We start from the raw sequence: 7,156 nt of genomic DNA on the forward strand, positions 1-7,156 counted from the left end.
AAGTCGTTCTAAGTTTGAACAGTGATTGGAACTGAAGGGTTTTTTTTTTTTTTTTAAATGATTCTTTCTCTCTTCTTTCCTTTTTAAAAAAGATTGCCCCAGGGGAAAGAATAGGAATTCAGGTAGACGGTGAGTCCTTTTCTAGTTTGCCTGATTCTGATGGGGAGTTCTTATCTTCATTTGCATGTCAATACTCAGGGCCCTCTTAGATTTTCTAGGTATACTGGATCAGTCTGTTAAATCTTCTATTATTTCTCATTGCACATGTATCATGTTTATGGATTAAGCAGGCTTTCCTACTAGTCTTGGGGGAATACCACCATCATATTTAAGCTGTTGTGTCTACAATTATTTGTTATCTATTGCGGGGTAACAAAGCACCCTAAAGCTTAGCATCTGAAAACAACCAAGATTTATTGTTTTCCTCAATTCTGTGGGCTGACTGGGCAGTTCTTCAGTCCCACATGGGTCAGGCAAACAATTGCGTTCAGCTGGCAGATGGGCTGGGCTGGAAGGTCCATGAAGGCCTCTCTCTCATGTCTGGGGTCTGGGTGCTGACAGTCAGCTGAGATAGCTCTGTTCTCCTCCATGTGGTCTGTCTCTGCACATGGTCTCACCCTCCAGCAGGATAGCTTGGACTTCCTTACAACATGCTGCTGGCTTCCAAGAGCATGAAATCAGAGTGCCAGACCCCTTAAGCTCTCAAGGGAAAGGCCCAGAACTGGGTACAGTGTCACTTCCACCATATTCTGTTGGTCAAAGCAAGTGACAACGCCAGCTCCGATTCAAGGGAAAGGGAAACTGATTCTACCTCTTGGTGGGAGAAGCCGCAAGGACAATTAGGATGGGGAGGAGTTATTTGTAGCCGTCTTTGGAGACATCTACCGCAATGGTAAAATGCGTCCTAAACTGATGCTTAAAAACATATTTTGGGAAATTGGGGATTGTCAGTATTGCTGAGCGGGTGCTGGATAGACTGATGGTAATTAATAATGATAAAACTTATAGCTACTATTCATTAAGCACCTCCTTAATGTAGGCTAGGCAGGGTGTTAGGTGCATTATCTCTATCTTCTAGAAAACAACTCTGAATGGGTGGTATTATTATGTCCATGTTACATATTAGGAAACTGGGGCTAGAGATTCTGTAACACAGGGGTTCCCTGTAGCAAGCTGTGAAAGATGCTGAATGGGGCCTGCTGCCTCTTTGCCATCCTCCCTTCCCCTGTCTCTCCAGAATGCCCCACCTTGGCTCTTCACCAGCCTGGGCCATACCAGTCAGACACGCTGCCTCCTTTCCCTGTCTGAGGGTCTGTTATAACTAGACTCTGTCCAAACTTGCTTTCTGCTCAGTGACAAAAAGTGCTAAAGGGTTTTTAGTTAAACGTATTCCATTAAATATGTTATTCTTTTAAGTTGTAAGTCTTGACTCACCCAGTTTTGTTTTTTTTTTTTTTCTTAAAAAGGTACTTAGCCCAGAAGAGTCAAGAGATTTTTGAAGAATTTAGAAAGGTACTTGCTCTATAGCTATTAAGACTTATTATGAAGCTATATTAACTTAAAAATGTGGTATTAGTGCCAAAGTAGACAGCTGGGACAGAATAAAGAGCTGAAGCTCCGCCCCAACCCACATAGAGAATCCCATGTAGAAGAATGGTTCCACCAACAAGGGTGGTGTATGAATCAATGGAGAAGAAATGGACCTTTCAAAGAATGGTTCTGGGTAACCAGCCATTCATATGGAAAAGTACAAAGTTAGATCCCGACTTCACAACATACACAAAAATAAATTCCAGGTGGGTCAAAGGCCTACATGTAAACAGGTGAAGAAAATATGAGACTATTTCTGGAAACTTAAGTGTAGAAAAGGATTTCTTAAATAAGACACTGAAGTTCAAACCATATTGAGGAAAATGGTTAACTCAAATGACATTAAAATGTAGAATGTCTGTGAAATTGAAGACGCCTATACCCCATAACCCAACTATTTGGGTTACAGGTAGATCTAGAGAAACTCTCCTATGTAGGCGTGAGGAGGAATACAAGGTTGTTTATTGAAGCACCGCGACGTAAAAAATTAGAAAGAACCTAATTGCTCCTCATCAGGGGAGTAGAAAAATAAATTGTGGTTTATTCATATAATTTAATAATATTAGCAGTTAAAATGAATAAACTAGATTTATATGTAGCAACATGGATAAATCTCAAAATCATGGTGCGTGAAAAAAGCAAGTGCAAAAAATTTGTATGGAATGATGCCTTTTATGAAAAATCTTAAATGTAGGAGATGATATTGAACATTTTAAAATATAGCTACTTGCATATGTGGAAAAACATAAAACACGCACAGGAAGATACACACCAAGTTGAAAACAATGGGAAGGAGGAAGGAAAATAAGATGGTACATAGGGGGCTTCATATGTATCTTTATGGTTGGTTTCTTAAAAATAATCTGGACTAAATATGGTGAAATATTAATATGTGTTAAATCTAGGTAGGGGTAACGTGAGCTTTTATTAAATTACTATATTTTTCTTATGTTTTAAAAAGTTAATGTTTTTAGAGCCCCTAAAGAATGATAGCAAAGCTGTGAGATCCAGGTCGGCATGAGAGAGACAATTTGGAGGATTAGATTACCTGGGAAGCTTGTGAAGTACCTGTTGGCTGGTCAGCTTTCCATCCCAGGACCATATCCTTCAGACTCAGCCCTGGTCCAGCCGAAGCTCCAGGCTCCTTCCACTGCTGCTTTCTTCTGACCCAATCTCCAAGCTGCCTTTGGGGATACCCGCCCCCAATGCAAGTGGAAAACAAGTTAAGTCTTTGCTTGTCTCTACTTACCAATTCCAGTTACCCAAGTTCATTCCTATTCTCCTTTTCATCGTTAGACATTTGAATACCAGAGATAAATAATGATGATGCTATTGAAGAAGGAGAGGAAGTCCAGAAGGCCTTACTTCTTGAAAAATCTTTATGTTTTTCAAGGCTGTGTCATCTCTACTATTTCAGTGGCTTTTCACATCAAGCCTATAGACAGAGAAGGTGTTTTAATTCCCATACTACTGTTAAAGAAACTGAGTCATTGAAGAGCTTAAAAATGTGGCTAGGCCATCAAAATGATTGGTGAGATGGCTGGCACTAGAAACTGTTCTGAAGGCCCAGCTTAAGGCTCTTTCCAATATAATGAGCTGAGTGTGGTATGTGGTATTGTAATACCATGGGTCCCCAAGGGAGCAATAGGAGGGGTCCATTACTGTAGTGGGTTGAATTGTGTCCCCCTGAAAGATATGTCCAGGTCCTAACCCCCAGTACTTGTGACTGTGACCTTATTTGGAAATAGGGTCTCTGTGTATGGAATCAAGTTAAGATGAGGTCATACTAGATTAGAGTGGGCCCTAAATCCAATGGCTGGTGTCCATACAAGAAGGGGAGAAGAGACACAGACACACACACACAGGTAAGAAGGGCATGTAAAGACAGAAGCAGAGACTGGAGTGATACAGCTATAGCCAGGGAACAAAGAGGATTGCCAGGAGCAGACAAAAGCTAGGAGAGAGGCCTGGGGGATGGGAGAGGGGCTCTTCAGAACCTCTAGAAGAATCAATGGAGAATCCATTGCCCCCACTGACATCCTGATTTCGGACTTCTGGCCTCTTGAACTGTGAGAGAATAAATTTATGTTGGTTTAAGCCACTCAGTTTGTGATAATTTGCTATGGCTGCCCTAGGAAACAAATACAACCTACAGGCTTGGGGTGATTCCAGTGGAGGTGACGTCTCAGCTGAGAACTGAAGGGCTAGAATAGGGATGGTGCTGGGAAGGTGTTCAGCCGCAAATAACAAAAATCCCATCCAAAGTGGCTTAAACAAATAAGGTTCCTTTGTTTTCACATAATAAGAGGTTCAGAGATAAGCAGTCCAGGGTTTGTGTAATTGCCCATGCCATAGGGGACCCGGGCCCTTCCATATTTCTACTCTACCATCTCTAACTCGTTGGCATCTTTTGTCCTCATGCTTGTTGCTTCATGGTTGAAGCTGGCTCCTGAGCCACTCAGCCACACATCTGCATTCTAGGCAGAAAGAGGATGGAGGAAAAAGGAAGAGCCTTTTTCAAAAATCACCAGCAGAATTCTACTTAGATTTCTATGGCCAAAACTGGCTTACATTTCATATGGCCATCCCAGCTGCAAGGAAGGGACATAGATCTTTGTATTTTTAGCTTTCCAGCCTCTAAAATAGAATGTAATAGAAGGGCACACATGAGAAGAACTTGATAATTGGTGTTGAGTAAGCAATTCTACAATACCTCGAAAATACCATTGTTTTAGATCAAATTTTAGGACAGGCAGCATGCATTGAGAAAATCAAAATAATAGTAGTTTAAACACATAAGAGTCTGGATGTAGGCAATCAAGGGCTGGTATGGAGGCTCCACAATCGTTGAGAGAAAAGATTCCTTTTATCTTTCTTTTCCTTTATCCTTAGTGTTAGCTTCCATCTTCATTGTGGACTCATAAACCAAAATGGCTGCTGAAGTTCCAGTCATCACAGTTTCATTCCAGAAAGCAGGAAGGATGAAGGGGGATGGCAAAATAGCATACTCTAGACAATTGTCCTTCTTTGGGAGAGTCTTCCAACCAATATCTCCCATTCTATCTCACTGACCAGTATAAGAGAGAAGAGAGGGTGAAAAAAAATATTGCTTTTATTGAATAAAAACAGGGCTGTCTCAGTAAGGAAGAAGAAGATATGTATTTGGGTAGGCAATAAGCAGCTTCTGCTTCATAGGGCAATTTAGTTTCAACTCAAGTGGCGATTTTAACTTATTTGTAGTGATTTCCCAGAGCACTGTGTTAAAAAAGATTCTGAAGCAAGGATCTGGGCTCAGCGTGTAGAGTGCAATGGCTGATTATGGATCTTGATCATGGTCATGAGAGTGGGGGATAATGATCTGTATATATGTGTTTTGAATTTGCTATTCCTGGGTATGCTAGCCAGTGAACACTGGGGTTTAAGAAAAAAAAAAAAGAACACATGCCTTATATCCTTCCCTCCCCTGTGTAGCTCCTGTGCTGGCACAACGCCTGATGCCTTACCGGCTCCTGCACAACAACTGGCTGTTGAATGGATTCCTCTTCCCTTGGAAAGGGTGGGAGAAGCTCATCTGCTGGTGACAAGGGTGACTGTGGGAAGATGTATTAGTTTGCTGGGGCTGCCATAACAAAGTACCGCAGACTGGATGGCTTAATAGAAGCAATTTATTTTCTCATGGTTCTGGAGGCTAGGAGTCTGAGATCAATGTGTCCGCAGGGTTGATTCCTACCGAAAGCTGTGAGGGAAGGATCTGTTTCAGGCCTCTCTCCTTGACTTGTAGATGGCCATCTTCTCCCTGTGTCTTCACATGGCCATCCCTCTGTCTGTGCCAGTGCCCGTATCTTCCTCTTCTTATAAGGACACTAGTCATACTGAATCAGGTCCATCCTAGGGACCTCATTTTAGGTTAATTACTTATTTAAAGGCTCTATCTCCAAGTACAGGCACGTTCTGAGGTACTGGGTGTTAGGACTTCAACACATGAATTCTGGCGAGGGATCAGGGTAGGGCTTGTCCCGTTACAGCCCATGACAGAAGATGTTCTTTTCCCCTCTGACTGTGTCAATCTGCCAAGCAGCCCAGGGATTTAATAACATTGACATCCAATTACCCAGGGATTTAATAACATTGACATCCAATTACCAATCCGTTATACTTCAGTTTAAATCAAAGTAATACATGCGTGTGCTTTAAGAAAAAATCCAATTGTTCTGAAGAGCTTATGCTGGAGGATGGCAGTTGCCTGTCCGGCCCCTCCCTCACCCAGCCCATCACGTATGGACCGCTTGCTTTAGTTCACGTGCTGACTCCTGCCCTGACTTTTCTTTTCTTTTTTTTTTAAATAGATCTTTATTGGAGTAAAAAACTAACTAAATAGGGGCTTCCCTGGTGGCGCAGTGGTTGAGAATCTGCCTGCCAATGCAGGGCACACGGGTTCGAGCCCTGGTCTGGGAAGATCCCACATGCCGCGGAGCAACTAGGCCCGTGAGCCACAATTACTGAGCCTGCGCATCTGGAGCCTGTGCTCCGCAACAAGAGAAGCCGCAATAATGAAAGGCCCGCGCACCGCGATGAGGAGTGGCCCCCACTTGCTGCAAGTAGAGAAAGCCCTCGCACAGAAACGGAGACCCAACACAGCCATAAATAAATAAATAAATAAATAAAAATTGTATAACTTAAAAAAAAAAAAACTAACTAAATAAATAAGCTGGAGCTTATTCAAAGACTATCACTAAAGAAGTCTCTTCCGTACCAAAACAAGTGGTTGAAGACGGGAAGAATCCAATCACATGTGTTATGTGACATCAAGAGGCAGGACAACTTGTTGTCTTCCTATATTCGTGTGGCATCACAATTGGTGACAGTTGTGCCCTGGGGACCAGGACTGGGAGTTTGGTCAGGTAGGAAAGGGGCAGAGAGCTGGTGCTGAGAGGTGAGTTGTAGCAGAAAAGCAGGCAGGCTCCAGAGGTTGGAATAGGGAAGATTGATTCAGAGGCTGGGAGGCCACGTCAGGGAGCGTTGAAGGAGTGGGCTCCGCAGTCAGGCGGATCTGGGTTTCAACCCTGACTCCGCTTCCTTCTGATTGTATCATCTGGTCAAATTTCATAGTCTCTCTGGGCTTCCATTCTCCTATCTGTGGAGTGGGGACAGCTTGTTGTGGGGTGGAGGAAGGGAATGTACACAAAGTATTATCGCAGTAACACCTGGCATATAGTGACTGTTCATTAAATGGTGAGAGGTGAGGGGTCTGGAGTGGGGAACAGAGAGCAGTCTAGACCAGGTCTGGGCAGTCTGGGCTAGAATCCAGTCCCAGGGTGTGGATAATGTCAGGGTGGGTCACATGGAGTTTGAAGTTACCAGAAGGCTTTGAGGCTTCCCAGCTGTCTAAGGTCTTGTCTAGAACCAGACGTAGTTTTGACCAGGTTTCCTGCGGGCAAGAATAATGTCTGTGTCTTTTTTTTTTTTTTTTTTTTTTTGTCCCTAAGTCCCAGGGTCTGATCCCTGCCTGATACTCATTTATCCAACAAATAGTTATTGGGTACCTAAGACTTGTTTTACATATATT

The sequence above is a fragment of the Balaenoptera musculus genome, chromosome 8, assembly GCF_009873245.2.
Source record: "Balaenoptera musculus isolate JJ_BM4_2016_0621 chromosome 8, mBalMus1.pri.v3, whole genome shotgun sequence".
Taxonomy (NCBI): domain Eukaryota; kingdom Metazoa; phylum Chordata; class Mammalia; order Artiodactyla; family Balaenopteridae; genus Balaenoptera; species Balaenoptera musculus.